This window comes from Salvelinus sp. IW2-2015, linkage group LG18 (genome assembly GCF_002910315.2).
Source record: "Salvelinus sp. IW2-2015 linkage group LG18, ASM291031v2, whole genome shotgun sequence".
Lineage (NCBI taxonomy): Eukaryota > Metazoa > Chordata > Actinopteri > Salmoniformes > Salmonidae > Salvelinus > Salvelinus sp. IW2-2015.
In genome coordinates this window covers 23,761,413-23,770,622 of record NC_036858.1, presented here as the reverse complement: position 1 = coordinate 23,770,622, position 9,210 = coordinate 23,761,413, and positions in this window count along the sequence as shown.

Below are 9,210 nucleotides of genomic sequence, written 5' to 3'. Positions count from 1 at the left end.
GTGCGTCAGTGTGTGTTGTTGTGCGTCAGTGTTGTGTGTTTAATGCAGGTGAATGTGGAAAGCATGTGGAGTCTTTTTTCGCACCGGCATGCCTTTAGAGTATACTCTATGACCAAGAGGAGGGGACGTCATACAACGACACAGCCAATCACAGGTTCGCTTTTTAGGCTTGTAAGACTTTAGTGGAAGTGGCAAATGCCAGCAGTAAAAAAAAATCCAGAATGCCCTTTACACCGTCCGGCTTCTTCTGTGACCGGTTGATCCGGGAGAGAGAGAGAGAGACGGGGAAGGATCCCTCAGCAAACCCCTGCGCTTCAGAGGACAGGACTTTGCCGCCACTGAAACAAGAGTGCCTCACCAAGAAGTGCCTGTTTGAGGATGACACCTTTCCAGCCTCCGTGAGTCTCTGGATACAAGGAGCTGGACACAAGTCCAACAAGGTCAAGAACATCGTCTGGAAGAGACCAAGGTAGGAGGGGGGGGGGGGGGGGCAGGTGGACATACAGGAGAGGACACGCATGTGGGAGGTGGGATGCTATCTACAATACCGAGTCAATGACAAGGACGTTTCAGGACGTTTTGAAAAGGGATTCATGGTGGCAAAACAAATATTTCTCACAGATTTTGTATCATCTTACTGTATCACCTTCCGGAGACACCTGAAACCCCACCTCTTTAAGAATACCTAGGATAGGATAAAAGTAATCCTTCTAACCCCCCCCCCCCCCTTAGAGTTAGATGCACTATTGTAAAGTGGTTGTTCCACTGGATATCATAAGGTGAATGCACCAATTTGTAAGTCGCTCTGGATAAAGCGTCTGCTAATGACTAAATGTAAATGTAAATGTAATCCTAAATGTTTAGCATATGGCTAGAATAACTGTTGTTATGGCTGCTTGAAACATGGATGTGTCAGAATGGTTAGAAATGGTTCGAATCATATGGTTAGAAATGGTTTCGGATCATATGGTTATAGAATAGTTAGAAATGGTTCTGATCATATGGCTAAAGAATGGTTAGAAATGGTTCTGAATCTATGGTTAAAGAATGGTTAGAAATTGTTCTGAATCATATGGTTAAAGAATGGTTAGAAATGTTCTGAATCATATGGTAAAGAATGGTAGAAATGGTCTGAATCATATGGTTAAAGAATGGTTAGAAATGGTCTGATCATATGGTTAGAAATGGTTCTGGATCATATGGTTATAGAATAGTTAGAAATGGTTCTGAATCATATGGCTAAAGAATGGTTAGAAATGGTTCTGAATCATATGGTTAAAGAATGGTTAGAAATTGTTCTGAATCATATGGTTAAAGAATGGTTAGAAATGGTTCTGAATCTATGGTTAAAGAATGGTTAGAAATGGTTCTGAATCATAGGTTAAAGAATGGTTAGAAATTGTTTCTGAATCATATGGTTAAAGAATGGTTAGAAATGGTTCTGAACATATGGTTAAAGAATGGTTAGAAATGGTTCTGAATCATATGGTTAAAGAATGGTTAGAATGGTTCTGATCATATGGTTAAAGAATGGTTAGAAATGATTCTGAATCATATGGTTAAAGAATGTGTTAGAAATGGTCTGAATCATATGGTTAAAGTAATACAGATGGAAACAGGTCCGACATCTCTGAAATGGATTGTGTAGCTTATCGCCTGGATGTGAATTTACTTTGAGGTGATTTGCATGAGGGTTACATCGGCTTTTGGTTAGAAAAAGCTAAATGTAGCATTATGTGACTTTGGGTGTTTTAAACAAGACTAACGTATGGATTACTGCCTTTCCCCCCCCCCCCCCCCCCATGTGTCTGTGTTTCTATGTGAGAACTGGCATAGTGTTTACCAGTACGTTCCTTCTATTGCCAAACAATGGCAGTGCTTCGTCAGCTCCGTACTGTTACAGTGTTATTCTCTGTATTGGGGGCACTATTTCACAACAGTTGAACTAGATCAGAATACATGCAAACCTAAAGTGACAGATGTACAGTTGAAGACGGAAGTTTACATTACACCTTAAACCAAATACGTTTAAACTCAGTTTTTCCACAATTCCTGACATTTAATCCTAGTAAAAAAAAAAATCCCTGTTTTAGGTCAGTTAGGATCACCACTTTTATTTTAAGAATGTGAAATGTCAGAATAATAGCAGAGAGAATGATTTATTTCAGCTTTTATTTCTTTCATCACATTCCCAGTGGGTCAGAAGTTTACATACACTCAGTTAGTATTTGGTAGCATTGCCTTTAAATTGTTTAAACTTGGGTCAAACATTTTGGGTAGCCTTCCAGAAGCTTCCCACAATAAGTTGGGAGAATTTTGGCCCATTCCTTCTGGCAGAGCTGGTGTAACTGAGTCTGGTTTGTAGGTCTCTTTGCTCGCACACGCTTTTTCAGTTCTGCCCACACGTTTTCTATAGGATTAAGGTCAGGGCTTTGTGATGGCCACTCCAATACCTTGACTTTGTTGTCCTTAAGCCATTTGCCACAACTTTGGCAGTATGCCTGGGGTCATTGTCCATTTGGAAGACCCATTTGCGACCAAGCTTTAACTTCCTAACTGATGTCTTGAGCTGTTGCTTCAATATATCAACATAATTTTCCGTCCTCATGATGCCATCTAGTTTGTGAAGTGCACCAGTCCCTCCTGCAGCAAAGCACCCCCACAACATGATGCTGCCACACCCGTGCTTCACGGTTGGGATGGTGTTCTTCAGCTTGCAAGCGTCCCCCTTTTACCTCCAAACATAACGATGGTCATTATGGCCAAACAGTTCTATTTTTGTTTCATCAGACCAGAGGACATTTCTCCAAAAAGTACGACATTTGTCCCCATGTGCAGTTGCAAACCGTAGTTTGGCTTTTTTATGGCGGTTTTGGAGCAGTGGCTTCTTCCTTGCTGAGCGGCCTTTCAGGTTATGTCGATATAGGACTCGTTTTACTGTGGATATAGATACTTTCGTACCTGTTTCTTCCATCATCTTCACAAGGTCATTTTCTGTTGTTCTGGGATTGATTTTCACTTTTCGCACCAAAATACGTTCATCTCTAGGAGGCAGAACGCGTCACCTTCCTGAGTGGTATGACGGCTGCGTAGTCCCATGGTGTTTATACTTGCGTACTATTGTTTGTACAGATAAACGTGGTACCTTCAGGGGTTTGGAAATTGCTCCCAAGTATGAACCAGACTTGTGGAGGTCTACACTTTTTTCTGAGCTGTTGGCTGATTTGATTTTCCCATGATGTCAAGCAAAGAGGCACTGAGTTTGACGGTAGGCCTTGAAATACATCGACAGGTACACCTCCAATTGACTCAAATGATGTCAATTAGCCTATCAGAAGCTTCTAAAGCCATGACATCATTTTCTGGAATTTTCCAAGCTGTTTAAAGGCACAGTCAACTTAGTGTATGTAAACTTCTGACCCACTGGAATTGTGATACAGAGAATTATAAGTGAAATAATCTGTCTGAAAACAATTGTTGGAAAAAGGACTTGTGTCATGCACAAAGTAGATGTCCTAACTGACTTGCCAAAACTATAGTTTGTTAACAAGAAATTTGTGGAGTTGTTGAAAAACTAGTTTTAATGACTCCAACCTAAGTGTATGTAAACTTCTGACTTCAACTGTATCCCCCCCAGTCAGCTAATCCACGTGTCTGTGTGTTTCTGTGTGTCTTCAGGAGATCTGTGAGAACCCTCAGTTCATTGTGGGCGGAGCCAGCAGGACAGACATTTGCCAGGGAGACCTTGGTAAATAATAACTACACCGCACAACGTTACCCTGACTCCAACACAACAATACCCTGACCCCAACATTACCCTGACTCCAACACAACATTACCCTGACTCCAACACAACATTACCCTGGCTCCAACACAACATTACCCTGACTCCAACACAACATTATCCTGACTCCAACACAACATTACCCTGACCCCTCAGTGTTTTCTGTTTTCCTCATGTTTTCTTTGTCCCTCCAGTGTTTCTGGTCTGTCCCTCAGTGTGTTTCTGGTTGTTTCCTCAGTGTGTCTCTCAGTGTTTTTGGTGTCTGCTGCAGTGTTTTCTGGTGTTCCCTCAGTGGTCTCTCAGTTCATGTTTCTGGTTGTCTTCACGTGTTTCTGGGTTGTCCCTCAGTGTTTTCTTGTTGTCCCCTCAGTGTCTGTTCTCAGTGTGTTTTCGTTTCCCTCCATGTGTTATCTCAGTGTTTTCTGTTTCCGCTCAGTGTGGTTCTCTCAGTGTTTCGTGCGTTGTCTTCCACGCCGTGTTAGGAGGAATGTGCCCAGGCATGGAGTATACCTGTTGAACTAATGTCAGTTTTTTTTGAGCATTTGAATCTTTGTTCCCCTGGATCGACCGAACAGCTCCAACAATGAGAAGTCTGCTAGCTGGAATCCCTTCGCATAGAGCCAGTAGCAATATAGAGAGGCCACTGGTGAGAGGCCCCTGTGGAGAGGCCCTGTGAGAGGTGAGAGGCCCGTGGTGGAGAGGCCCGCTTGGTAGAGAGTGGAGATGCCCCTGGTGGAGAGGCTGCCCTGGTAGAGAGAGTGGAGAGGCCACTGTAAGAGGTGGAGAGCATGGATAGAGAGGCCACTGTAGAGAGGTGGAGAGGCACTGCGAGGGTGGTGACCGGTAGGAGGTGAGAGGCCCGGTAGAGGAGAGGCTGGAGAGGCCACGTGGAAGGGCAGAGCTGGTAGAGAGCAAGTGAGAGAGGTGGCGCACTGGTATAAGCAAAGAATAGGAGAGGCACTGGTAGGAGTGAGGCCGGTTTTTATGAGGCTGCGCAGGGGAGAGATTAGATTTTTTCTCCGTTGAAGGACAGGTTACGCAGGGCTATAATGGAACTGGTTAACAAGGTATATGGAAACAGGAGCCAACACAGAGGATGATGGGACCAAACACAGACGGATATAGAACACAGAGGAGAGGACAACAACAGAGGATGAGGCGGACCCAAGCAACAGAGGATGAGTGGGGACCAACAACAGAGGATGAGGGACCAAAAACAGAGGACTGAGGGGGACACAACAGAGGATTGAGGGGACACAACCAATAGGAACCGAAAACAGAGATGATGGGGACCAACAACAGAGGATGAGGAGGACACAACAGAGGATGAATGGGAACCCAACCAACAGAGGATTGAGGGGGACCAACAACAGAGATGAGGGGGACCACAACAGAGATGCATGGGGACAGCAAACAGAGGATGAGGGGGAACCAACAAAGCAGGGATGAGGGGGACAAACAAAGAAGGATGAGGGGACCAACAAACAAGAGGATGAGCGGGACGCAACGGTGAGGACCAACAACAGAGGAATGAGGGGGACCAACAACAGAGGATGAGGGGCCACAACAAGAGAGGGCAGAGGATGAGGGGGACCACAACAGAGGATGGAAGGGGGACCAACAACAGAGGATGAGGGGACATAAACCAGACAACAACAGAGGATGAGGAACGAGGTGAGTGGACCAACAACAGAGATGATTGGACCTGTCCCCCCCAAATATTCAAAACAACTCAACTCAAGTGTCCAAAGATTAACACCAAACTAGCAAGAGAAGAGACAATCGGTTGGGGTCAGTGTAACGTTGTGTTGGAGTCATTGTTAGTGTTGGGATGCAGAGTAGTGTGAGTGTGGGTCAGAGTAGTATTGGTGTTGCGGTCAGAGTAGTGTTTGGGGTCAGAGTAGTGTAGTGTTGGGGTCAGCAGTAGTATTGGTGGTCAGAGTAGTGTTGGGGTCAGAAGTAGTGTAGTGTTTGGGGTCAGAGTAGTGTATGTGGCCGTCGAGAACGTTGTGTTGGGGTCAGAAGTAGTGTTGGGTCAGAGTAGTGTTGTGTTGGGGTCTTTAGGTGTTGGGTCAGCGTAATGTTGTGTTGGGGTCAGTTAGTTAGTGTTGGAAGGTCAGGGTAAGTGGTGTTGGAGTCAGGTCGTGTAATGTTTGTTGGAGTAGGGTAATGTTGTGTTGCAGTCAGAGTAACGTGTGTTTTGGAGTCAGGGTAATGTTGTGTTGGAGTCAGGGAATGTTGTGTTGGGGTCAGTGTAGCTATAGTGTCTGGGGTCAGTGCAGTGTTGGGGTCAGGGTAATGTTGTGTTGGGTCAGAGTAATTGTTGTGTTGGACGTCAGGAGGTTAATTTGTGTTGCTTAGGAGTCAGGGTATTGTTGTGTCTGGAGTCATGGTAACGTTGTGTTGGAGTCAGGGTAATGTGTGTTGGGGTCAGGGTATTGTTGTGTTGGAGTCAGGGTAATGTTGTGTTGGAGTTCAGGGTAGATGTGTGTGTTGGGAGTCAGGGATAATGTTGTGTTGGAGTCAGGGTAATGTTTGTGTTGGAGTCAGGGAGTAAGTTGTGTTGGAGTCAGAGAATGTGTTGGAGTTCAGGGACATTGTTTGGGTCAGGGTAACATTGTGTTTGGAGTCAGGGTAACGTTGTGTTGGAGTCAGGGTAACGTTTGTGTTGGAGTCAGGGTAACGTTGTTTTGAGTCAGGGGTAGTGTTGTTTGGAGTCAGGGTAACATTGTGTTGGAGTTCAGGTAACGTTGTGTTGGAGTCAGGTAATGTTGTGTTGGAGTCAGGTAGTGTTGTGTTGGAGTCAGGGTAATGTCTGTGATGAGTGAGGGTAATGTTGTTTGGATCAGGGTAACGTTGTGTTGGAGTCAGGTAATGTTGTGTTGGAGTCAGGGTAACGTTGCGTTGGAGTCAGGGTAATGTTTGGAGTTCGGGTAATGTTTGTTGGAGTCAGGGTAATGTTGTTTGGAGTCAGGGAGTGTTGTGTGGAGTCCAGGGTAATGTTTGTGTTGGAGTCAGGGTAATGTTGGGCCAGAGGTAATGTTTGTGTTGGAGTCAGGTAATGTTGTGTTGGAGTCAGCGGTAATGGGTGTGTTGGAGTCAGGGTAATGTTCCGGAGTCAGCGGTAAATGTTGTATTTGAGGTCAGGTAATGTTGTGTTGGAGTCAGGAGTAATGTTGTGTTGGGAGTTCAGGGTAATGGTTGTGTTGGAGTCAGGTAATTTGGGGTCAAGGTATTGTTGTGTGGGAGTCAGGGTAATGTTGTGTGGGGTCAGGGTAACGTTGTGTGGAGTCAGGGTAATGTTGTGTTGGAGTCAGGGTAATGTTGTGTGGAGTCAGGGTAACGTTGTGTTGGAGTCAGGGTAATGTTGTGTTGGAGTCAGAGTAATGTGTGTTGGATCAGGGTAAATTGTGGTTGGAGTCAGGGTACGTTGTGTTGGAGTCAGGGTATGTGTTAGTCAGGGTAATGTTGTGTTGGAGTCAGGGTAATGTTGTGGTTGGAGTAGCAGTAAGTTTGTGTTGAGTCAGGTAGTGGTTGTGTTGGAGTCAGAGTACTGTTGTGTTGGAGTCAGGGTAATGTTGTGTTGGAGTCAGGGTAACGTTGCGTTTGGAGTCAGGGTAATGTGTGGGTCAGGGTAATGTTGTGTTGGAAGTCAGGGACAGGTAGATTGGGGTAGGTTGTGTGTTGGAGTCAGGGTAATGTTGTGTTGGAGTCAGGGTAGTGTTGTGTTGGAGTCAGGTAATTTTGTGTTGGAGTCGGTAGGTGTGTTGAGTCAGGGTAATGTTGTGTTGGGAGATCAGAGGTAATGTTGGGTCAGGGTACAATGTTGTGTTTGGAGTCAGGGTAATGTTGTGTTTGGAGTCAGGTAATGTTGTTGTTGAGTCAGGGTAATGTGGTCAGGTATGTTTGTTGTAGTGCTTGTGAGTCAGAGTAATGTTGTGTTGAGTCAGGTAATGTTGTGTTGGAGTCAGGGTAATGTTGGGTCAGGGTATGTTGTGTTGGAGTCAGGGTAATGTTGTGTTGGAGTCAGGGTAATGTTGTGGTTGGAGTCAGGGATGTGTGGGTTGGAGTCAAGGGTACAATTTGTGTTTAGTTGGTGGGCAGGTACGTTGTGTGGAGTCAGGGTAGATGTTGTGTTTGGGAGTCAGGGTAAGTTAAGTTGTTTGGAGTCAGCAGTAATGTTTGTTGGAGTCAGGGTAATGTTGTGTTGGAGTCAGGGTAATGTTGGGCTGGGGTCAGGTATTTTGTTTGGAGTCAGAGGTAATGTTGTTTTTGGAGTCAGGTAATTTGTGTTGGAGTCAGGGTAAATGTTGGTGTTGGAGTCAGTGGTAACGTTTGTGTTGGAGTCAGGTTAATGTTGAGTCAGGGTATTGTTGTGTTGAGTCAGGGTATGTTTGTTGTTGGAGTCAGGGTAATGTTGCAATGTTGGAGTCAGGGGGTAGTGTTGTGTTTGAGTCAGGGTAACGTTTGTGTTTGGATCAGGGTAATGTTGTGTATGGAGTCAGGTAACGTTGTGTTGGAGTCAGGTAAGTGTGTTGGAGTCAGGGTAATGTTGTGTTGGAGTCAGGGTAGATGTTGTGTTGGAGTCAAGGTAATGGTGTGTTGGAGTCAGGGTAATGTTGTGTTGGAGTCAGGGTAATGTTGTGTTGGAGTCAGGGTAAATTGTTGTTGTTGGAGTCAGGGTACGTGTTGTGTTGGAGTCAGGGTAATGTTGTGTTGGAGTCAGGGTTAAGTTGCGTTGGAGTTCAGGTAATGTTGAGCGGTCAGCGGTAATTGTTGTGTTGGAGTCAGGGTAATGGTGTGTTGGAGTCAGGTAATGTTGTGTTGGAGTCAGGGTAATGTTTGGGTGTTGTCTGTTTGAGTCAGGGTAATGTTGTGTTGGAGTCAGGTATTTGGGGCAGGGTATTTGTGTTGATCAGGGTAGTGTGTGTTGGAGTCAGGGTAATGTTGTGTTGGAGTCAGGGTAATGTTGTTGTTGGAGTCAGGGTAATGTTGTTGAGTCAGGTAATGTTGTGTTGGAGTCAGGATAATGGTTTGTGTTGGAGTCAGGGTAATGTTGTGTTGGAGTCAGGTAATGTTGTTTGAGTCAGGGTAATGTTGGGTCAGGGTATTGTTGTGTTGGAGTCAGGGTAGTGTTGTGTGAGGTCAGGTAATTTGTGTTGGAGTCAGCGTAATGGTTGTTGGAGTCAGGGTAATGTTGCTTTGGAAGCAGGGTAAATGTTGTGTGGAGTCAGGTAATGTTTGTGTTGAGTCAGTGGGTTAATGTTGTGTTGCGAGTCAGGATAATGGTGCTCATGTGTTGGGAGTCAGTAATGTTTGTGTTGATCAGGTAATGTTTTTTTTGGATCATTCCTTTTTCGTTGGAGTCAGGTAATGTTGGGTCAGCGGTATTGTTGTAGTGGATCAGTAGTGTAGTGTTGGGTCAG